Here is a 26,190-nt window from a genome sequence, read left to right as displayed (position 1 = left end):
AGAAGAATAATAATCTTGATGTGTTCTGTCTGCCACTAAAACCTCTAAGCCATTTTTATTTTAGAAAATGTTTAAATAGCCTTGACTAGTATAAAATTCATTAACCATAGTCTGCTATACACATCATATCTGAAAATAAGTTATTCTTGAGTTCGGGTACTTACATAACTGACTTTAGTATGTTCATAGGCTTACCATGAACTACAAACACACTACAAAGCAACATCACAGAGATTTAGTAACAGATTGATATGAATGGGACTTAATGAACAGAATATAGAATAATAAGGTATCACTATTATATAAGGAAGATATTACTGACTCCTAAACAGAAATGTTTTCCATATCGGCAAATCATTTTTCCTGATTCATCTTCACTTCTTACCAAGGATGTTCACATTCTAATTTTTTTTTCTTCCCAGATTTATCGAGATACAAATGACAAATAAAAACTACATATTTAAAGTATACAAAATGATGATTTGATATAAATATACAATGTGAAATGTTTACCACGATCAAGCTAATTAAAACATTCATTACTCCCCAATAATTTTTGTGTGTGGTATAAACACTTGATATCTATCCTCTTAGTGAATTTCAAGTATATAATACAGTATTATTAACTATAGTCACCATGATAGCCATTTGATCCCTGCAACTTATTTATCTTATAACTGTTTCCTCCAGAATATTGCCTTTATGCTTTTTCTTTATTTCTTTGAATTTATCTGGTTTTCTTCTAATGGGCTTAAATGTGGGTTTACTTTGATTTACCTTGCTTAGTTGAGATTGTTGAGTTGTCAAAGTCAAATGACTTATTTTCTGTGCTACAATCTACTTCAAACATAAACATCTCTTCTTGGTTTTAGGCATATTTATGCTTTCAAACATTATTTTTTGCACCAACTTATATTTTTTCAAATCAGCCTATATGTGTCAGATACTTTGCCATATTTAAAAGCAAAAGAGATGTATCAGCCACAATTTACAGTGTGACAAAAAGAAGAATATTTCTAAATAGAGGAAAATATTATATATATATTTATTCATCTATCCAATTATAAATTAAAGTGCATCTAATACCTATTGTATGCCTGGCACTGATGTGAGAATTTTACAAAAATAAATTCTGTTAGCTTTAGTACAATTCTGAGATGTATACTGTTATCATCCCCATTTTCCAGATGGGAATATTTTAGTACTAAATTAAATTTCTTGCCTCGATACCTCTGTAAATAACATAGCTGAGTGAACTCAGACCATCTTATTCTAGTGTCCATGCTCCTAAACAAGATGCTAGACTGTTTTAATGAGTATCATTTAAAGAGTGATGATACTTTGGTGTGACCGAAATATGAAGAGAGTGGAAAGCAAAATATATAGTCTCTGAAAAATTCACATTTCAGTACTTCTCTTGCATATCTAAGAGTTCATCACTTTTTACAATGAGTTTGTCCTTCTAATCTATATATTGTTTTCGCCTGACCTACTCGTCCCCACAAAAACAGAACAAAATACACACAGGCACACAATAACTAGATGGAGCTTGTGTAGTCAGACCACATTTGCTTTTTGACCTAATCACAGGTCAGCTTCTAGTTTAATGATCTATATTCACTATCATTGCCTTTGAATGTTCTGAAGCCAACTGAAGGAGTATCTATAGTCTACCAATTTACCAAAATGACCTCCTTTATTTTTGGTAATGGTTAAACAGGAAAGTGCAGCTTCACTGAGGTAGTTTTCCAAGGACAACATTTTTCAAAACACTGATTTACAGTCATTACATGATAGTATTGGCTAGGTTACCAATCACTATAGGTTTATTTCAATTAGTATTGACCTCCTTATTCATTAATCAAAATTTAATGTTTAATATACGTTAGGCATAATACTAGGAGCAAGGGCTGTGGAGGTGGATATAGCACAATTATAAAATTTTCATATGTATTTTTACTTGTTGATTTAAGTAAAATGAACACAGTATCATTGAGCATTAAACTGGGAACTAAATTTTGAGTAGAACCTCCTTTTCAACACAAGATTCTTTCTTATTTCATGCAGTGACAACTCCAGATTGCTGTTTCTTTTTCTTATTGCGAATGTCTAATCAATAGCTTTTATGTATTAGAACCATGAATCTGTATTAATGAAGACCACTTTTGAGATCTAAATATAAAATAAAATAATGTACTATTTTAGGCAAAAAAAAAATAAGAATAATGATATACTAGTTTTAAATCATGGAACTGATTTGAGACTTTAAAAGAAAATTGAAGATTTAACAAATGGATCCTAAAATAGCAAGTCTAGTAAATCAGCACTTTGTTCATACAAATGCGTGGAAAGAAATATGCAATAAAATTTAAGAAAAGTGTAAGGATGCAAAGAGAAACACTCTTCATGATGAGCATTGGGGTGTCTGACTTCTCAATATAAAAAATGATTATGAAAATATAGGCCGACTGTGACTGCTTAGATAAATTCATTTCAGTGGGGACAAATATCAAATTCACTTTCGGTCTCAGTCTAGGCCTAGTTTTAAAGTAAAACTTTGTAAACAATGAGTTTGTTATTTTGTCTGCTTTATTCATTGTTGCATTCCTAGTGCATAGAGCAGTGTCCACATAGGTACTATTCAATTATATTTGTTGTATGAAAAAAACATTATGTAAAGAAACTCATAGACTACTGCTACATATTTAATCTGATGGAGTTTTCCATTATATAATTATATTCAGCATTACAAAGAAACTTTATATATATAAAATGTATACACATGTATATACGTTTTATATATATATATATGTACATATATATATAACAGATAATTTTAAAAGATTCTCATTCAAATAGTAAGAGAACTGAAAATAACGGTTGTATAACTTAGTGATTAGCTAAAATAAGCTAGAGAGTGTGCTGTTTTGGAAATTGTAATTATTCAGAGTATTTTAATACAGCAATTTTTTATGAAGAAAGTAACTGCAGCACAATATTATAAGCCCACAGCTGAAGTTTCAGAGAAGTAGATTTTTCTTCAAAGTTTAGATATTTTTAGTGGGAAAAAAGCATCAGTAGACGTTACATGAGAGTTTGTTATTTGGTTATTACCATGCGAATCTTAAAAGTTTCATTTTTATGACATTTCAGAATTCTCACAGCTGTTATTGTTTAAATCTTTGAATAATGCATGAAAAAGAAAATAAATGAAAGAACATCTTTTTTCCCAAGTGCATCTGTACTTAACTATGAGTTAAATACCAGTTATACCTCACTAAAGTAGTTTTAATAAAAGAAGCTGCTTGGCACATCTGGGTTCTTCATAAGTTATATAAAAAAATAGAATGTTAGCTTACCTACCATTCCACAGCCTGCTGTTCTGGAATGATTACACTGTCTGCTTCTTAATTCTGTAGGGAGGGAATGATATTGAAGGAGGTGCTAGCTCTCACAATCATTTATTTGTTTGTCCACTTAAAATTATTCATTCAACAACTATTTATTGAGTACTTATCTGCTCCATATTTCACCTAACTTTACCCAGGCATGTCAGCTATAGGAATTTATCCAAAGGAAACAATATTAAATAGAAACAAAGTTTTAATCCAAGATGTTTATATAATAGGTGAAAAAAAAAAGAATCTGAACATTTAAAGTTCTAATAAAGGGAAATTAATCTTAATAGGTACATTTTAAGTTAAATGTCGTTGTGACTTGATAATGATGTTATGAAATAATATTTTTTAATATAAAATGCCCATGATGTCTTCTCAAAATACATGTTAAAAAAACAATTTGTAGACCATATTCATAATGACAAATACATATTCTATATGAAATATATATATACACACACTTATACTATGCATGTGTGTGTGTATGAATTAACTTTTATCTGTGGTTGGTGATGTAATGAGAAAATTTATTTTTAACCTATGTCTGCAGAGAACTTTTAGCCCACTGTAAATCTGTATTTAGAATACAAGAGTAGTGTAGAAAATATTTATCAGAAGCTCAATATATTTATAGAGATTAAGAAAACTATCGAAGTCTAGTTAACATTTAATTTCTCTGTTTTTGAATTTGAGGGAATCACATTTCCCTTCTTTCGTTTTTTTTTTTTTTAATCTGTGATCCTCCTGCTGTTTATACCATCTGTTGACCATTTCTTCTCTTTATCTAAACTCTGATTTCCAATGAATATTTAGGAAAAGCCAGCAATTAGCATTGCACAAATCACATAGTGCCCCTAAGGAACTGCACTGAGACTTTGGCATTCATTTTGATGCTGTTCTGACTGCCTCATGATAATCGTCTGTCTTGCTTTCCTGGCCAAATAGCAGGAAAGTTACATTGGACATGAAAAGTGAAATAAAAATGCTAAAGTCCAAAAACTAAAGACAGGTAGGGAATTAAAATGCTGGGATAGTACAAGAGAGATACCTTAAATTTTTTGCTGTGATAAAAGCAGATTGATTGACAAGTTGGAGTCAATTATTGGAATATATCAATGGGAAATTAAAAAAAAAAAGGGAGACAAGTGCAGGGATCAGTTGTAGAATCATTTTGTGTTAGAGTTTCTGTGTAAATTCTACCTTATAACCATAAATCTCTCTTTTGAGAAAAACTGCATAGATTCCGAGTGATATACTCTATCATTTAAAAAAAAAAATCCCTTTGAGGAAACTAGGGAATGGATTCTTTTCATCGTGAACTTCATCTTTATTTCCTGTTGAGAATTTACTCTCTGTGTTGTTGAAAGTAAAAGGAAATTGAGTGTACTCTCAGTCTACAGTTTATAGTGATTTACTGGGGTAGTTGCCCTTTTAAACTGCCCCCTAGGAAGGGTTAAAAGCAATCACTTAAGTCCTTTAACCTCCATAACATAACCCTGAGCAGCTCTCTAAAGTACACATGATTCATAAACGAACCCAATGTTTTGATTAGAAGATCATAAAGATCATTCTATATTGTATGAGATTTGTGTGGACTTTTCTGATGACCTGAACATTCACTGCTATCTCTCTGAGTTTCAGAAGAGAACTCCATAGAAATGGAATAAGAGTCAAAATTTTAGTTAATCCTAAAACATTATAACATCCAGAATAATATCTTACATTGGACTTAATTTGATTTGCACATTTTACAGAACAAATAATATGATAGACATTAAAAATGGTGATGATAATGATAATTAACTATATTTGTGTCAAGTTTTAAGTTTACAAAGTGCTTCTTTGCATTTTCTTTACAGTTAGTTTCCAAAACAGCTCTTTTAGTAGACATCCTATTTCTTTTCTTTTCTTTTTTAAATTATTATTAGTTTCAAGTACATTGGTTAGACATTTATATAGTTTGTGAAACGATCCCCCTGATTGCTCTTTCTCTTCTCTGGCTCTACACCTAGCCATTACATTAATGCTGGCTGCATTCCCTATGCCGTGCTCCCCATGCCTATGACCATCTATCAGCTACTAATTAGTACTTCGATGTCCTATTTCTTATTCTATTTGACAGGCCATTAGCTGAGAACCACAGAGGATGAAAAACCTTGTCAAAGAAAGTGTTAAAAGTAGGATGAGAATTAGTTATTCTGATTTATTAATTAATTCAACAAAGTTTATTGAGCATCTAAGATTCACAAAGCTCTGTGCCAAGTATTCAATTGTGACTGGGAAAAACAGCAAGGAGGCAGGCAAGAATAAAGGAGAGAAGAAAAAAAATGAAAGAAGGAAGGAAACAATAAAGAAGGACAGAAGCCTGATTTATTGCTGAAACTATCTAAATCTCTTGATTTATCTTATTGAAATGTTTCTCAGCAGATTGTATAAAATTGGGGTTCATATATTTATTGATTAATTCTTGCAAATAAACTGATTTATCCAACAACTACTGAATAAAATCTTCATAAAGAAAATTTCAGCTTAATTACTCTGAGATAGCCGGATCTATTAAAATAGATTAAAGTTACAAAATCATCAAAAATCAATATAAAATTCAAAAATAAACAGTGCTACAAACTTGAAGGTGTAATATAATAACAGTGTAAAACAGACGGTCTTGATCTGGTCTGGAGTAGAGCAAACGAGGAAGGGAAGTCTTTAATAAAGGAGTGGTATTAGAGCTGAGATCTGGAGACCAAGAGGGAGTTAACTAGATGAAATGCAGAGATAGAGAGGCAGTGCTTATACTGAAGACTGAAGAAACAATTTGTGCAAAGGCTTAGAGTGCATAGAGTCTAGTATTTACATGGCAATGAAAGCAGACAGCATGCTAAAGATCAGGAAAAAAGGTGCACACCCTCTTAAATAGTCATGTTAAGGATCTTGGTCTCAACCACAGGAATAAGGGATAGCTTTTTTTTTTTTTCTTTTTTTAGAAAAACTAAGATTTATTGAAAGTATATTTTAGAAAAATATGGGCCACACTAAGGAAAGCTGCAGCCCTGTGGACTTTGGGAGGTAAAGAGATAAGATAGTATGCCCCAAGAGAAGAGTGGATTTTCAGCAAGGAGAGCTGTAACCCAAGGGGTAGCTATTGAACGTTTAAATAGAGGAATTAAATTATTACATTGAAAAATTTAAATTATTGTTTTTACTAAGACTGGAAAACAAGGTGAATAAAAGTTAATATAGACATAACATTTATAAAGCTATTTCATTAATCCAGCTAAGAAATGAAGGTTGTTTGGACAATGGTGTTTATTGCTCAGAAAAAATTGATCATTTTTATAAATATTCAGAAAGCCAAACCATATTGGTGAAGTTTCAGAAACAAAAGTACAAGGGAGAAAAGTATTAGAAATAAGTCTAAGATTTTAATTGTGTGTATTTGAATATATAGTTATGGCATTGATTGAAAGAGAAAATTCTGGAACAGGATTATATTCTTCTTCTTTTTTTATTGATAGACCAGGGAGTGAAGCAATGAGTATGAGATTTGTTTCATGTGTGTTTTTACTGTCTTTGGAAAAAAATCTGTTTTAAGTTTCAAATGTATTTAATCCACAGATGATTAGTGGTATAAAGACAAACATGTATGAGTCATTGTATATCAATGGTGATTGGAGTATTGGGCATGGATGAGATTTTCTGTAAAAAGGTAGAGTAACTGAAAACCAAGAATAAGCTTTCATTTAATAAAAATAATAGAATAAATCTGCCAAGGATAATAGATATCAATAGCTAGAGACACAGAAAGGGAAAAAAGAAATTAAATGTCTGAGAATGGAAGAGTTTTATGAAAAAACAAAAAAAATGTGTTGTCAGAAGTGCAGCACTAAGGTGTGGTAAGATGAAAAAAAGACCATTAAATAGAGATTATTAAAGAGCTTAGGATGGACCTAGAGAGTATTCTGCTGAGTGAAATAAGTCAGACAGAGAAAGACAATTCCATAAGATTTCACTTATATGTGGAATCTAAGAGAAAGAAAAAACAAAAGAAAAACAGCCTCAGACACAGAGAACAGCTGATGATTGGAAGGGGGGTGTGGGGGTCTGGGTGAAAAAGGTAAAGGAATTAAGAAGAGCAAATTGGTAGTTACAAAATAATCATGGGGATATAAAATACATCATAGGGAATATAGTCAATAGTATCGGAATAACTATGTATAGTGCCAAGTGGGTACTAGATTAATCAGGGGGATCATTTCATAAATTATATAAATGTGTAACCACTGTGCTATACACCTGAAACTAATATAAACTAATACTGAATGCCAAGTCTAATTGAAAAATAATTTTTTTTAAAAAAAAGCTTAGGAAACATTGTTTTGATAGAATTATGGGGGAGTGAATAGAATGGACCAAGTGAAGATAAGGAAGGAGAGACAGGTGGTATATTAAATTCTTCCCTTCTAATGCTATTATTCCACACTCCCATGCCCCTCACTAAACATCGCCTCTGAATTTAAGAATCACTTCTTAGGATAAAAAAGAAAGTATGTTGGAGATATTAGAGAAAACAAAACTGTTAGAGAAAATAATTAATGTTTACTATCATTTTGTGGTCTTGCAGCATTTTATCAGCTCAGGTATTCCTATGTTACATTGCTAATATGCTACAGTATTAGAGACTTTTGCACCCCTCAATATCTTATTTAACATCTTGTTGTAACCTATTATGGATAAGTTAACTTTTAAAAATCCATTATGCACTTCAAAATTAGTTTCGTAATTGTATTATCACTATGGAAGAATTGGCTACATTTCAGCATAAAATATAAATGGATCTGACTTTTCTTATTAATATTTGATGGAACATAGTTTAATATTGAATTGAAGCAGAACCCTGAGGTGGTCATGAAAAGGGCAATTTATAAATGTGAATTTAACCAGGGAATGATAAAATAAATCTTAGTTTTATTTCTTCCAGGTGAACGTGACTTACTCTACTTATAAAGCATATTCAGGTAAAAGTAGAACATCTTCATTAGTATAATGAAGAAATTATCAACATCTCCCTGTTGAATGATATTCAACAAATGTGGTTCATAAAGATTCAACAATATTCTATTTTTTTGGCACACACCCCAGCCTCTGTCTATTATCAATACAATTGAGAGATGCTGACATTTTCATTTGAATCCTCATTTCTTCTAAAGGGGATTAATTGGCTTTATCCACATCATGAAATCTCAATATTGTCAAATGGTCTACTACTATTGGTTCAATTAATGTTTCTTGTCATTTACAGCAAAGAAATTCTATTTGATGTCTTTGCTCTGGGAAAATAGATGCCTAGCAATAAACTATCTTGCTTATTTCATATGAAACCATAATATGCTGCTGTAAATTTGTTATGCTTAATTTTTAAAAACAGAACTTCAAAAGCACCTGACATCAAATAATGTCATCTCTCCCTAACTACGGTTTTAAATAGGAGGAACAGTACCAGCATGCCATTTTGTATTGATAAGCCTAAAAGAATTATGGCTTTGTTCCTCATGAGCTCTATCTTATTCCCTTCTCTTGTCTGTCAACTCATAATTTAGGAGAATGATGCCACATCCAACTGATACTTTACAAATTGATTTTTTTCTTTTAATTCCAATTGGTATTATGGAAGAAATGTGTTACGTAATTTTTGAGAGCCATACACAATGACAGTTTGGGAGCTCTTAATCAACAATTCTGAGAAAATGTCAAGGTGGCAACAGCAGGTCATTGAACCAACCAAAGGGCCTTTCTAAGTGTGATCCTGTGCACTGCACAGGTTGCCTATGAAGTCAGCCTGAGAATAAGACATTTAAACAATCCTGAGAAAACTCAGCCATGATCTAAAAATCCATTCCAAAGGACACCTAATGAAAGATCCATAATTATCTTTCAGGACCCTAGACCTCTCCAAAAGAAGTCTACAATTCTTATCTTTGCTATACTTTTCTGAGTTTAAATATCTGTATAATTTTCCTGCATATCCACTACTTACATTTCCCCAACAATTGCTCTTGGCATTTCATATCAATCAAATGATCTATGGGCCATCTGCTAGTGAAATACCTTGTACTTTCAGAGTATATTTTGTAGGTCTTTTTGAAGTAACACTACCTTTGTATAGTTTCATGGTCTTTATTTTTAAAAATCAAGGTTTTCAGTTATAAACTAAAGAGCTCTCACCTCTCTTAGGCATTGAAGTCTGGATTTCCCCAAACTATCTTTCATGAATGTTTCATCCAGACCCATGGCCCAAATCAGGTAGATGCTGGAAATTTAACACTGCAGACTAAAATGAAGTTTGAGCATAAAACTGAAGTGTTAAATGGAGTATAAAATTGAAGCAGCCTGTTTTAGAGCATGGGCTTGCCTCAGACTCTGTGTGCTATCAGGCGAGCTCAGACTGGAGATTTCTCAGATTGGCGGGAACTGTAGAGTCCTGTCTGAGATGTTTTAAGGTGAAAAAAGGAAGGCAATAATTAGAAACTTTCAAAATATTCTCGCTCTCTGATTCAATAGGATTTTTAATTTGTCAATTTATCAGTAAACATTCTTTTAAAAGTTTACAAACATGTTTCACATGAGATACACTCAAATTGGAAATTCTCTTTGATTCAAATTGTCTTAATTGATACTTAGCTCTTTATTGAAGGTGATCCTTTGTTGGTTTGGGTAGAAATGATTCATTGTATGAACACATCAGGCTCATTCAAATTATGTAAATAAAAATCAGATCTGAAAAACAGTAAAATTAGAGAGAAATAGGGTAATTATTGATTAACACAGCAAAAACATATAACTTTAATCTGACCATAAACTTTCTAGCTACCACTTATGCTTCTTTAGGTGTTTTTTTTTTTAAGGTTTTATGTTTTTAATTTTCATAAAGAGATATGTGACCATCCCCAATAACAACAAAAGAATATATTCTGTTCCATTCTAGTGAAGTTGCAAAGTTATATGTAGAAATAGATAATTATATTTGCTAAATATAATCTCAACACATATTAACTGATCTACTTATATCTATTGACCACACTGGCATATATTTTATGGTATATCATTTTCTGTTGATTCTAAAAATTAGCACAAAGGTATTTTTAAATGCCAAATTAATGCTCTAAAAATCATATTCAGAACACAATCACTTCCATGCTTAACTAGTCTTAATGACTGTAATAATGAATAGCAGTCATAAACAAACCTGAGATATTGGCAAAGATCAGAAGAGATATATTTTGAGAAGATGTTTTCTCTATTTACAAAGTGATAATTTGTCCTCTAATGAACATTTCATGAGGCAGAGTCTCACCACTTAGCAGACTTTGAGACCATGATAGCTTTCCTTATTACTGTGTTAATGGCAGAAGCATAATGGAGGTGGTGCTCACAAAGGCACAAGCAAAGTCAGGAGATAATTACTCTGGTTTTTGAGCAGAGTGAAAAAAGAAATCATTTCAGAAATGCCCTCTGACAAGCTCCACATTGCAGCACATCTTGAAAAAAATTTAAAAACTATGATCATTAGCCGTTTTTAGCAGTCTGTCATTGTACTAGCTTTTTATGCTTCCAATAAAGCAGGTTGAATTTTCACAGTAGTGTACAGGTTCTTTTTTCACTCCTTTAAGGGGTTTCTACAGGATCCCCTCTGTGAGATATTTCAGAATGAATAGATATCCAGAAAGAAAGAAGTATGAGTAATTATTTACTAGAATATAGGTATGCATAGTATAAAATGCCAAACTTGCCCAAACTGAAAGCTGTACATAGAGATCCACATTTCAGAAGAGTTCTTCTTTTTCAAAAAATAACATTACAGGACTATTTTTAAAAGGAGTTTTTCTAAAGCCGTTAGTATCTTATACTAATATGTGATAATCTATTTGACTAAAGACTGACTAGGTTGCAAAGGAATATATATTGGAAGTTTTGGATTTCTTGCTCATTAATGGTCAACCTGAAATTAAGACAATGTACATCAGTCAAACGAGAAAAAAAACGAAGTAAGAATATCAGGAAAAATATAGACAAAGGGGCAATATGGCAGATTGGATACTTGAATGACCCTCCAAAATGAAAAAAAAAAAATAGATAGATAGATAGATAGATAAAATACTTTAAAACCTTGTTATCTTTCTAAAAAAATCCTATGGCAACATAAAATGAAGGAAATACATATCCTCCAGATAAGATGGGATCAGGAACACTCAAGTAAGGGAGCTTTAAAGTCAGTTTTCTTATTGGAGGATTTTTCAAAACCCTCAGGTATTGAACTTATGCTTTGAGGGCTCTAGGGACATTGAAGTAAGAAATTTGCCTAGGGCCTTCCCACTGTAGGTAGTTAATAAAGAGCACATGAATAAAACTGGAGAATTAAAGAGCTATAGGACTGGAAGGATAAAAAAAGAAATGTATCCCTCTCTACAGAAATGGAGAAGTACAATGCTCATCTTGATATGTAGTTTGATGGCGGAAAAAATAAGTTTACCCTGAAAATTCAGAATCACAAGGCATCACACAAGCAGTTTCAGTTGTAATTCTCTGTAGTCTTAAAAAAAAAAAATCCAAGATATGTATATAATTTCACATTTATGCCAGTTGATGAAAAACTTGTTTGATAAATTAAAATTACCTCTGGATGAATTCAATTTTAACCCAAGATTAAAATTTCCACAGAAAAATTACAATTGAAATTAAGCACTTTATAGTGAAACCATGCAAAATTAACAAGAAAATCAAGCACTGAATGAAGTAATAAATATAATAAAAGACCCACAGGTTTTTTAATACATTATAAAATGTAGATATAAAACACAGAATAAAACAAAATAATAGAGACATATTTCTAAATCTAAATCAGAAGCTGGCAAAAATCCATTGAAAACAAGATAGTATAATGAAAAGGCAGATAAAAGGAGCTTCTTAAAATTACAAAAAACTAAAAACAAAATTTAGGTAACATTAAAAAGCAAATTAGGCATAAAGGATCACTAATACCAGTGTGAGAGACTGGTAAAAATGTGTTTAATCTTTATCATTATGCTTTATCATTTATGAAAATATAAAATATCTTTATATAAGGATTATGGAAGAGATATCAAGAAAGTATTTTTGTCTAAAGAGTTTCTGTGGAAAAAGAGCAAATGGAGAAGAGGTAATATAAAAATATCAAATAATTTTCTTGGAATACTTGAAAAGTTGAAAGATGCATATTTATATATAACAATTTTGAATTTGTCTGAAGATAATAAATTATTCACATAGCTTCAAAAATACAAAGCAAAATTTACAAAACTACAAGAAGAATTTGTGGAAGATTTTATTGCACATCTCTTTTTCAAGAGTTGTCAAGTGATCATGTGACATTTAGGAATTCTACCCCTGTGCTGAGCTGTAAGGCTGGAGTCAATTGATATCCAGAGATTGACATCATATTGACTTCACATTCGGTCTACATCAGATTACATTAAAAAATGTTTTAAATATATTAAAATGTTGGTTAAGAACATATGTCTAAATAATGCATGATCAGAAAGTCATAAGGCAAAGAATATATTTAAAAACAAAAATAAATATTTTTGGTTTTAATATTTTTGTTATTTTGAGGTAGAACCAAAGAGTATTTTAATCTTAAAAGCTTTGACTGAAATGAAAACAAAATCTGAAAATAATAAGCTAATCACCTAAAACTTATGACAACAGAATAACACTCAAAACATAAATGCATAAATAATAAACATAACAAAAGTTAATAAAGTAGAAATTAAAGTTATAGTAAAAATAATTCTTAAATCAAAAGGTGGTCGTTCCAAGTGATTAAAAATTGAAAACATCTAGAAATGTGAATTGTGCAAAAGAGAGAATGCACAAATAAATTATAATAAAAATGAAAATGAGAATATAATCAAAGATCTAAAAAAATTAAACAAATGAGTGATTATTATGAAAAATATTCTATCAATATATTGGAAAACATAGACTCCTAGAAAAATTTAGTTTGCCTAACTAGAGAAATGAGAAACATTTATGTGCTTCAATAACAACTATGAACAGTAGTTATGCCAAGTTTTCCTAAAAGACGATATCAGTATTAGAAAAATTTGCAGATTATATAGATAAGGAAATAGTACAATCATACAACAAATAATCCTGAAAATAATAACAAATCTTTTCTGAATCAATAAAAAAAATAAGTTTGACAAATTTTCAAATAAATATAGCATAAAAAACTAACAGTGCAGTTCCAATTGCAAAATTCCTAATCAGAATATAAACACATTGAATCCAGAAGTTATAAAAAAAGGTGTATTTGGATTTATTCCCATAATCCAAGGTTGATGTAGTATTGAAAAACTGAAGTAATTTATGAATTAAAAGGAAAGAAGCATAATAAAGTCAATAAAAATTTAAATATTTTTAATCTAAATATTCATTCAGTTTTAGAAAACATAACAGCAAACTAGAAAAATTATAAAAATTTCTTAAATTTATAAAGGTCATATATTCCCACACATAAAAATTATTTTAATTATGTTATATTTAATAGTGAAATGTTGAAAATAATTATTCATAATAATGAACAAATCAATGATGATCACTCTACTACTTTTATTTCATTCTATATTTGAGAATCTTAAGAGTTTGTAAGAAAAAAATGTAAATTCGGTAAAGAAATTACGCTTTTATTACTTGCATGTTATGCAGAAAGCTTAGAATAATTCACACACAAGGTTTTAGAATCAATATGAGTGATTTGTTAGGTAACTACAAGCAAAATCAACTCATAAATTATTTTTCTACCAACGACATTTAAAATTTATATTTAAATAAAAAGGTACCATTTATGCAAAATAGTATGGAGGTTCCTCAAAAAATTAAAAATAGAATTACCATATAATTCAGCAATGTCTCTTCTGACTACTCTAAAAATTTGAAAATATCTTTATCTATAAATCTATATGCACACCAATATTCATTACAGCATTATTCATGATGGACAAGATATGGAAACAACCAAAGTGTCCTTCCATAGATAATTGGATAAAGAAGGTGTAGTACATATATATAATGGAATACTGCTCAGCCATAAGAAATGATGCAATACCGCCATTTTCAGCAACATAGACGGGTCTTGAGATGATCATGCTAAGAAAAATAAGTCAGACAGAAAAAGTTGAGAACCATGTGATTTCACTTATGTGTGGGATATAAAACTGAAAGCAACAAACAAGACAAAAACTCAAGACACAGGCAACAGTTTAGTGGTTACCAGGGGGAAAGAGGAGAGAGAGGGAAGGTAGATAAGGATATCAAATATATGGTGACAGGAGATTTGACTTTGGATGATGAACACACAATGCGATTTACATATTGTACACTTGAAATATATATAAGTTTATTTACTAATGTTACCCCAATAAATTTAATTAAAAAGTACCAAAAAACACTCTTCTGAAAAAAACATGAAAGAGGGAGATATCCAGTTAGATTTCAAGACTTATTACAAAAATATAGTAATTATATCTAAGTGGAATTGTATGTATAAGTAAAAAGTTCAGTGAAAAAAATGGAATGCACAGAAACAAGTGTGCTAGAGGAAAAATATTTTCTCTTGAGTTAAATGTATGGTGATAGTATATAGAACAGGTCTCTCTACTTAGTTTTAATGACAGAAAACTCACTCTTTAAGCAATATCTCAGGTTTTCTACCAATATGGCATGTTATAAACATCTGCAGTACATATTCTTTGATTCTGTCAGGGGTCTTTTAAATCATTATTTACAGGGGACCTATTTCAGGTGTGTTAAGCAAGTTGAGATTTCAACACCTGCCATGGGTAGTCACAAATGCAAATTTTGGCTCAACAGATATAGTATAGATGTTCTCAGAAGTTTTCTGGCAAAAATGGGAAGCTCTTAGATTATTAGTTCCACAGTGCTAAAAAAACCAAACACACCTTACAGTTAATGTTTTTATAAATTTATATATTATTTTTATTTTACACAAGCAATGCACAAATATATTTTCACTGTAAAGTGTTCAAGAAATATAGAAAAACATACCATAAAAGTTGAACATTCTTTTCAACTCTTTCAACTCAAGGAAATATGCTCATTTCCTTGGAAATGTTATGAACAACTTGACGTATAATCTGAACATTTTTCCTCTCCATTTTTTAAAATTAAATATTAAAGGATTTTATTAATGTAAAGCATTTTATGTAAGAATGAATTCTTTTTTAGATTAGCACAAAGTCATTATTATTCAAGTAGCAACTGTAAGGTAAACTCATTTTTAAATAACTATAGCAGTATTCTATGTTATTGATTTACTGTAGTTTATTTTGCTATTTATTTAAAAATATTTCCTTGATTATAATGTATCAATAAATATTATTGTATATATTTAAAAATTGTTGCCACAAAGTGAAAATGTTGCTATATTTTTTATCTTGATAGATAGTACCAAATTCTTTTAAGAAAAATAGAGAAAAGACTTTATAGAAGCTTTATTTCCATGCCCCTCATCAATATTTGAGAATTCATTTATCCAAGAATTTTCACCAGCACTATATAAAATAATATAATAATGTGATTACAGATATATGTTAAAGGTAAATAAATTCATAATATTTCGTTATATTATTATATATTATTATTAAAATGCAATTGTGTATGCATGTGTGTCTATGTGTATGTGCAGGACTGGTGAGAGTGAGGAGTCAGACATGATTGAATTTGAATAAAGTTTTACCACTTAGTATGTTAGAACTTGAACAAATAATTTATTCTCTTCAAAGCTGTACATAGAATAAGAACACTTGACAACACAAATCTGATGAGACTGTGCAGCTACAAGAACTCTCATTCATTGCTTATGGAAACACACAATGATACTGTTTCTTTGGAAGACAATCTGAAAGTTTTTTATGAAACTAAAAATACTTTTATCATGGGTTCCAACCATCACAATCACATTCCTTAGACTTTACTCAAAAGAGTTGAAAATTATGTCCACACAAAAACCTGCACATGGATGTTTATGGTAGCTTCATTTATAATTGTCAAAACTTAGAAGCAACCAGGATGGCTTTCAATAGGTAAATCGATTAATAAACCATTGTACATCCAGACAATGGACTGTTATTATTTAGCCATAAAAAGAAATGATCTATCAAGCCATAAAAAGACATTGAGGAAACTTAAATGTGTATTACTAAGTGAAAGAAGATGACCTGTAAAGACTACAGAGTTATGACCTCAACTATATGGTGCTCTGTAAAAGGCAAAAAGACTATGGAGACAGTGAAAACATAAGTGATTGCCAGAGATTAGGAAGGAAAGGGATGAATAAGCAAAGCACAAAGGATTTTTAAGGTGGTGTAAATTGTCCGTATGATACTGTAATGGTAGATACATGTCATCATTATACATTTGTCCAAACCAATATAATATACAAGAGTAAAAAAAACTGTAATGTAAACTGTGGATTCTGAGTAATAACTATGTGTTGTTGTAGTTTTAATTATAATAAATGTATCATTCTGGTGGAGGGTCGTCGATAATGTGGGAAGCTATGCGTGTATGGGGGCAGATGATGTGTGGGAAAGCTCTGTACCTTCCACTCACTTTTGCTGTGCACTTAAGTGCTTTGAAAGATAGTGTATTTTTTTTAATGCCTACCAATCACCACCAACCAAAAAGTTATAATAGTACATAACTCAAAAAGTATTTGTGAGAGTACAAGTAATTAAATCAGTACTAATAAATTAATGCAAATAGCACAACTTCTGTTTTTCTATTACTACTTTTATGATATTTAATTGATACTTTCAGGTGAGAATATAAAAGGCTTTTAATGCATAACAATATATACACTAACCATATAGTTATTCAGTTCACAATTTCAAAAAAAATGAAAAGGATTAAAATTTACATTTGCTTAAAATGAAGTTTTTGATTAATGGAGTGGCATTGGTTAATAAAATTATATAGGTTTTGAGTGTACAATTCAATAATCTGTATATTGCATGCGTATTCAATACCCAAAGTCAAATCTTCTGTCACCATATATTTGACCCCCTTTACCCTTATCTACTTCCCTCCATTTCCCTTTTCTCTCTGGTAAACACTAAACTTGTTTGTGTCTATGAGTTTTTGTGGTTTGTCTTGTTTGTTGCTTTTGGTTTTTATACCCACATATAAGTGAAATCATATGGTTCTGAAAATATAGCCATTTGCCATATATTACTCTTTCTTTTTAAGAATTATTTTAATCATTTTGAACCACATGATTGAAATAATTTTTAAAAAGGAAGAGTAACATATGGCAATGGATGGCTGTATTTTAACTGCATCATTGAGTCCAACCTATTTTAATTGTCAATCCATGTAGTTACATGTTTTAAACTCTGTCTCCTATGCTTTAAAAACAAACAAACAAAATCTATATTCATCATCCAACTTGTAATAAATATTGCAATTATACTCCAGTTTTACATGTCATTTTAATTGTATTTACCTAAATAAGAAGGCAGGAAATCATAAGCATTTTGCAAATTACATTACATTGTTTCACTTATTTGGAATAATAAAAGCATTTATGTAAATAAACATTCAAAGTGAAATTATTAGACATTATTTTATTGTAGGAAACCCCAGACAACACTCTTTTCTATGTTATTTGGAAAATATCCCCATAGTATTTCCTAATATAAATTTTATGTAGTATGAAAAGAGAGTTTTGATTAAAAGCATAAACTTATTTCTATGATATCCTAGTAGAGAAAAAAGGTTACAATTCTTATTTTGACTAGTATACACTTATATTAAATACCAGAACTAACTAAACTCTTAATTCAGTTAACACACCAATTAACACAATACAATTAACTGAAATTTCAGTGCTATTCATTGAGTTAAATACTTGTAGTAAGTACAAGGGGAAATAATAAATTCACGAAATGTATTCTGTGGGTTTCATTTGGCATCATCTGTAATAGAGCCTACTACTGTGATGAATTTAGTTGTTTAGACTGAGATAATGCTCTTAAATAAAACTATGGGGGAAAAAAACCAGCCTTTCATTCTAAGACACATTTCTTTTGTCCTCCATCCATCCATCCATCCATCCATCCATCCATCCATCCATCCAAGTTATTCTTCAAATAATTGGGTACTAGACATGGCTTTGAGAATGCTACTGTCAATGTGTTTTTGATTCTCATTTTGCCTTGTCTTGTAAGTATTGGTTGCCCCATTTCACAGAAAGGAAACCTGTTCAAGTCCACATGACTAGGAAGTAAGAGAGGCTTCATTTTAATCCTTTGGTCTCTGATTCAAAGTCTATAAAGTGTCTTCTTTCTTCTTTTGTACCTGTCTCCACTTAGCAGGAGTCTGACAAGTACTTTCTAAAACTGAGTGGAAGATTTGGGAGCAATAGATTAATTCATTCAGAAACCTTTGAGTGCTCATAGCAAACCAGGTACAGGTCTAGTTGCTAGTGTTAGGGCAGTATACAAAACTAAAATCTTTCCTCTAATGCAAATAACTTTTTAGATTAGTACAAACATATCCTTTGAATGCTTTGTTGTTCGTCTACCTGCTTGGCCAAGCCAAAAAAGAGCTCCTCTGTTAGATTTTTGAGAGTAGCTATAGTGTGTTTCACTTCTAATTCCCTACTCTCTGACTCAAAATATTATTTGTTTGATAAATCAGTATATAAACTAAGCATGTAGATATACAACAAAATTCTTAAAAGGGAAATAACTGATGCCATATTACCTAGGCTTCAATCCTGGAAAAACTGCTTACTAACTTTTTCTTTCAAGTTATATATTTTCTTTATGCTTCAGTCTATTTATAAAATTGTATAAGAATATTGTCAATATATAGATTTAAAAATACATAAATGAATCAACAAGTTGAAAGTCGTTGAAAGAGTTCTTGTCTTGGGACAGACTAAGTTCTTAGTTAATGTAAGAATTTGGGAACCTAGTTTCCTAGGAGTCACAGGTGGCTATAGCATCATGATATGAACACTGAACTTGAAATCAGAAATGAGCTTCCGCAGTTACCATTGTATGACTTTGGTCATGGCTTTTAATTTTCCCAAACCTAGATTTCTTTAGTGATAAAATTATAAAAATTGTCATTCTATACTTAAGGAAATTTTTATTGTTATGATTAAGTGCAAAATGAGTCATTCATTTGTATATTCATTCAAGAACTATTTATTATATAGCAAATATGGAAAGTGATAGTTACTATCTTACATGCTGGGAATATAATAATGAATAAAAAGATAGAGTCATGTGCTTATGGTATGTGCAGTGGAAAGTTATTTAGTTTTTATAAATGTTTTCTTCTTTACCGAGTTTGGTTTTGATGTATCAGGTCTGGATGGGATGAAATATTTAAGGAGTGACCTGTGTAGCCAGGGAATAGTGTAAGGCAATTCATATTTAGTTTAATCGGGATGGGATTTTTTTTTCTAGTATCTTAATCAAAACATGAAGATTTCTTGTTTCTATATTGGCAACCTAAGGAATTGTTTATTTTTAAAGTTTAGGTTTTTACATAAACCTTGTTAGTCTCTGTCATATCTCTCAGACTACTCTAAATTGTTTCATTTAAAGATTCATCTTCAAAGGAAAAAATATATATATGATATAAAATATTTCCCAACAGTGAAATTAAATTTATAACGAAGGCTATGCAGAAACCAGAAGTAGTCTGTATTTTGTTTTAACTTTCTGAAGATCGATTTTTTTTTTGTTGCTAATGCAACAAAAAGTGACATTTAATCTGTGACTTCAAGCAGATAACAAAAATCTAGCAAGTAGTTAGATAAGACATGCATGCTTTTTGGATATCAGTCTAGAATTAATTTTTAAAATATTTAAAACCTATAATCCATCTCAGATTTGATCTTTCAAGGACAGAGTTTTCTAAACTTAGTAAAATTTTGAAATTATAAGTAGCCATTCAAGAAACTTCTAAGAATAATGATCTCTTAAGATGATAATCTTATTGTCCTATTTCCTACTAATTTAGCTAAGTATGTATGGATGTATTTGTACAACAGTGTTGATGACAAACATGCTACCATTTTAATAGTGGCTTCCTGCAGATGCAATGAACAAACACATACTAAGGCATTGATGTAACATAGTAATTCTAGGAGTATCAGTAACAGCTATACAGGTGGAACATCAAGTGTTTTCATGACACATAGGCCTTTTAACATTCCATAAACTGCAAGGATGGTCATACATGTAGACTGTGCCCATACTTCTTATGCCCATTTATCCTCATGTCCACAACTTTATTCTTCAGTAGAATGTCGTTATAAGGAAATGTTACCTTAAAATAGTGGAATTATTATGAGAGACCTAATGAAGACAAGACATTTAGATTCACACCAATTTCATTTCATGTGTCATAACCATGAATTTGGAAAGTCCTTATTGGGGTATATGTTGATTTAATTGAGCTGCTTCATGCTGCTTAATTAAAACCTAAGAAATTTTGATTAAATGTGTGGAAGGAAAAGCATAGCCATACTATTTTACTATTTTTTCTGTTTCTTAACCATCTAAAAGTTTCTTCTTTAGCGATAGTGTTTGTGGACTATCAAGTTACCCCAGAGGAATCCCTATTCAAAAAGAGAAGCTAACAAGCCCAAAGGATTTAACATGAATCTATTCATTAGACAAGACAAGGTTCACAGATCAATTACAAATGTGGATTTCAGCCCAAAATTCCTACAGAGATCAAAACAGAGGCATTTGTCTTTCCACATTTCACATTACATTTTGAGACTTGAAACCCAAAATTTAAAAAGATTGTGCTTATCTGTCCTTTCTGTAACATTTTAAAAGCCCTACAGGTAAAATGGACCCGAGTTAATTTGTTAAATGCAAATATGGCATATGTCATTTGTATTTAAATAACTTTGACATACTACAGTATTACCTAGAGGTTTGCCTTCCGAATGGGTATGAAGAATATTTTAATGAAGTCAGCAACAAGTAAAAAGAAATCTTTTTTTAAAGAGACTGTATAAATTGGCTTACTGCATCAAACTCCATGGAAACTGATTTTAAAAAAGAGAAAGTGAAATTTTATGTGTCTGACCAATTTATTAATGTGTTAAAGTTCTGTTTTATTTTACTCAATAATTTTTTTCATTTGTATTTCTCTTCCAAACTAATGTGGAAATCATTTCTGTGTTCAGTAGTCAGTCCCTTCTTTGCTTACAAGCATCAATCTCTTTCTAGCCTCTCTCCTCTTGCCTATTTGTTACATTCTCTATCGCCTTGCATATTTAATGAGAAAATGGAAATAATTGAATTGGAACTATTTTGTTTTACCACCATAGAAACAAGGAATCCTCTAACATTTGTGCTATCAGTGACCTCTAGCTTCTCTTCAGATATTGCTCTTACCTATAAGGACAGCCACTACTACATTTGTTCACTGGATCCCATAGTGTCCCACTCAAATATTTTCACCTGCCAACATTTCTTAGCTTTCCAGCACCATGCAATATTCACTCTGCATTAGACTGAAAGCACATTGTACTGTTAACCATCCTATAAAATTTTCTTACACCCCTCTCTAGCTCTTATGGTTTTGCTTTCCTCTTCCCTGGCAAACCCCTAAAAAAAAAAAAAAAAAAAAGTGTGTGTACTTGCTGTCTCTGTGTCCTCAAGTCTTAATTTACTACAATTAGGCTTCTACCACCTGACTAATATCAAGGTTGCATAAGTCCTTGATCTTGCCAAATCAAATGATTGCTTCTTTCTTATACAACTGCCTGACCATATTTAAGCATAGTTGACTACTCCTTATCCCTTGAAATACTTTATTTACTTAGCTTCTCATATAGCTTTGTAGTGTCCTTTTCTTTTCCACTTCTGAGACCCAGGATTCAACCCTTAACCTTTCTTTTTTTCTATTTGTAATTTCTTGCTATGATATATATCCTTGTCCTATGCATTAAATAGCTTCTATGTGTTTATTACCATTGTGTTCACATTTCAGATACTGACAGGACCCCTGAGATTCAGATCATATGTTAACTTATTGGTTGGTATAAATAATTTGTATTATTATGCTAGCTTGCCCCTTCCTACCCAAACCAAGCCTCACCTCACCAAGTTTTTCCAACTGAAATTAATAGCTACATCATTCACCCAATTGTTTATATCACAGAACAAGGACTTCGAGATCATCTTTAATTCTTCTGTTTATTTCCATCTATTTTTCTACCAGTCCCATATTGAATTGACTTCCTGAAGATATTCTGAATCTAGTCATTGTTCTTTTATTCGCTTATAAACCATAGAAGTTTAATCAGAGCCATTGCATACTATCTTGCAGGTTGTACATAAAAGTCTTATTTTTGTGTGAGAAAAATCATAACATGACAAATTTTATTAGTGATTGAATTACAGATATCCCAGACCCCAAGCAAAAGAATTATCACTTAGTAATTTTTTCTCAAATTCAGTTTTCTCTTTATCTATCTATCTAGTTGTCTATCATCTATCATCTATTTATTATTTAAGTATAGTTGGTATACAGCATTATAGTTATATTAGTTTCAGGTGTACAATATAATGATTTGACATTTTTATACCTTGCAATGTGATCACCCCACAATATCTAGTAATCATCTGTCACTGTGCAAAGTTATCACAAGATATTGACCATATTCCCCTTCATCTTTTTCACTCAGCCCCCAAGACTCCTCCCCTCTGGCAACCATCCCTTTGGTCTACTTCTATGAGTCTGTCTTTGTTTATTTATTTATTTTTTAGATTCGATATATAAGTGAAACCATATGTTTTTTTGTCTTCTGTCTGACTTATTTCACTTAATGTAATATCCATGTTGTCACAAATGGCAAGATTTTATTCTTTTTTATTGCTGTGTAGTTTCATTGTTGTGTGTGTGTGTGTGTGTGTGTGTGTGTGTGTGTTACATCTGCTTTATCTATTCATCTATCAACAGACACTTAGGTTGCTTTTATATCTTGACTATTGTAAATAGTGCTGCAATGAACATAGTATTCACATATCTTTCCAAACTAGTGTTTTTATTTTCTCTGGTAAATACCCAGAAGTAGAATTACAGGTCACATGGTAGATCTAGTTTTAATTTTCTAAGGAATCTCCACACTTTTCCATAGTGGTTGCAGCAATTTGCTATCCTGCCAACAGTGCACAATCCTGCGTTTCTCAAAAACATTTCTTTCTGCTTGTATACATTTCAAAAATTAAGTACTCCAAAACTGAGTGTTGAGATTTGTATTGAAGTCTCTATACTCTTCCATTGTTTATCTGCCATCAAAGACTTTCAGTACTCCCTTTAAATCAACATTCAGGTATCTTCTTTATATTAATGCTCATCTAGTTCTAGTTCTCCATCAGCTCATGCCTGGATCATTTAAAAACAAGTTAATCTCCTATCAGTAATCTCTTCCTCAACCATGTTTAGAAATAAATCTAATTTTATAAAATATTATAATTATCATATTCCTCTTCTTTCTAATGAAATATAGTGAAATCCAACTGCAAGCAGATTAAATCCAAGCTATTATTTCCTCAAATTATTTCAAAATCTGGATATATTTTACCTATCCAAACTTAACTGCTAATTTTCTGCAATATCTTGCAGGCAACATGATGAATTGGGATGCTTCAAGCCATTTACCTGAATTATTCTAGTCGATTTCCATAATATGTGGAACAAACTAAACTGTTTCTACACAATCTTGAATTTGAAATTGTAATTATTCACAGTTTGCTTGATAAAGTGAGGTTAAGATTTAGAAATATCACGTTCATTTTTTTTGGCACTGTCCTACTAATATTCAATTCTCATAGACTTCACAAAGCTTTCTACATTTATGAAAAGTCATAGCACCTGGTTGTCTTTATCATGTATTATGGCATTATAATTATTTACTCATATTGCTTCATTTTCTGTATGTAAGATTAACTTTTTTCCAAAAGATTATAGGTCTCTTGAGAAAAGAGATCTTGTTTTATACTTCTCTTTTATGCCTAATGTTGACCGAGTGGCAGGGGATTATAAACCTTCATTCAATTGAACTGAATCCTCTTTGCTTTAAATCTGTTGCTTACCATTCCACTGACAAACAGCTTTCTACTAGACCAGACACCTTGCCCTTATTATAGATGTTTCCAAATGGAGCTGTAGATCCAGGCTTTGAGATGCTGCTTTATTAGAACCTTGTACTCTCTGAACCATAGTTTCTAGAAAATAGCATCTTCCAAAACCCTCACTTAAATGAGACTTTCATTTTATAACTGCTACCACATATAAAATCAAACAAAAGAGTTGAACCATCTTGGAAAAAACTAGCCTATAATATACCATGTTTCTATTCCTTGGTATGGGAAATAACTATTGGTCTTCGATCCACCTATAAATAAGTAGATTTTTAAGGCTTGTTTTCAGTTAATACAACATTCTTTTGTATTAAATTCATGCATTTATGTCATATATGTTAAATAATATAATGCATTTTCATACATGCTAGCAGTAACAAGCATGTTGTTTTCCAAGGAGAGCCATGTATTAAATGCTTAGATACTAAAAATTTTTAAAAGATGAAGACAGATAAAAGAAATTCAGTGACTAATTAGCATTTTGTATAATTTTCTGTCCAGATTGTGAATTTTATTTCAAATTTAATATTCTTAGCTAATGACTGCAATGATGTTTTCATGTTTGACTACATTGCAATGTGCAATTTGCTTGACTTCAAATATATAGTATACTGTTTGAACACTTATATACTTAATTCACTGAACCAAATAGTAAAATGGTTTAATTTGTACACATTTTACAAATGAAGCCACAAACTTTAATGATCAATCAGCATAATACTTTAGTGGTTCAGTTTTATGTGCACTACTGAATGTGCCATATACTTTACTAGAATAGCTTTATATGTTTCTGGAATTTAGCTGCAAACTCTCCTAGCCAAAAGAAATACCTTATTCTGGTTTACTTAAAATATACAATGACTTGTTATTATTTTATACTTTACTTGTAGTTACATTCTCAATAAATTTAAGTAATTTCTGTCTTTGCTTAAAAGGTATTAAGCTATGGTAATAATTAGTAATTCAATGAAAATAAAATTATAGGCATAAAATTTCAAGACAGTGAAATTTTAGAAGATATAAGGGTCAAAACACATAGCTAAGAGAAATGACAAGATAGGGTAAGTGTTATTCAGTTCAGCTGCTTATGACAAAAAAAATTATTTTTACTAAATAGTTGATTAGATTGAATTACAATAAATTCACATCCCTCCTCATCTCCTCTCATTTTCCTTCCTTTCCTCACTTTCTCCTCCATACCTTGTCTTCTCTTCATTTCCTCTTTTTTTGTCTCTGTTTCTCCCCTGAGTTCAATTATTTACAATTCATGTAGATATTTTATACTGGCTGTGAGTCTACAAATAATTGAAACTTCATGATGGTTGAAAATTAAACAGCTATCATGGTCTCCAATATTCATACTTGAATGTTGCCTTATTAAATAAAATGTCATTATATCTATCTCATAATTTCTATTCTAAATAAAGATGATTTGGCAAAAATCTATTTGTGTTTTAATAAGTTTCCCATTTCACTGAATGCTGATATTATCTAGTTATTGAAAATTATGATCATATTAGTAGGTCTCCTGACTTCATTATATAGAAAAT

This window comes from Pteropus medius, unplaced genomic scaffold (assembly GCF_902729225.1).
Source record: "Pteropus medius unplaced genomic scaffold, Ma_sr-lr_union100, whole genome shotgun sequence".
NCBI lineage: Eukaryota > Metazoa > Chordata > Mammalia > Chiroptera > Pteropodidae > Pteropus > Pteropus medius.
This window is presented reverse-complemented; position numbering follows the sequence as displayed.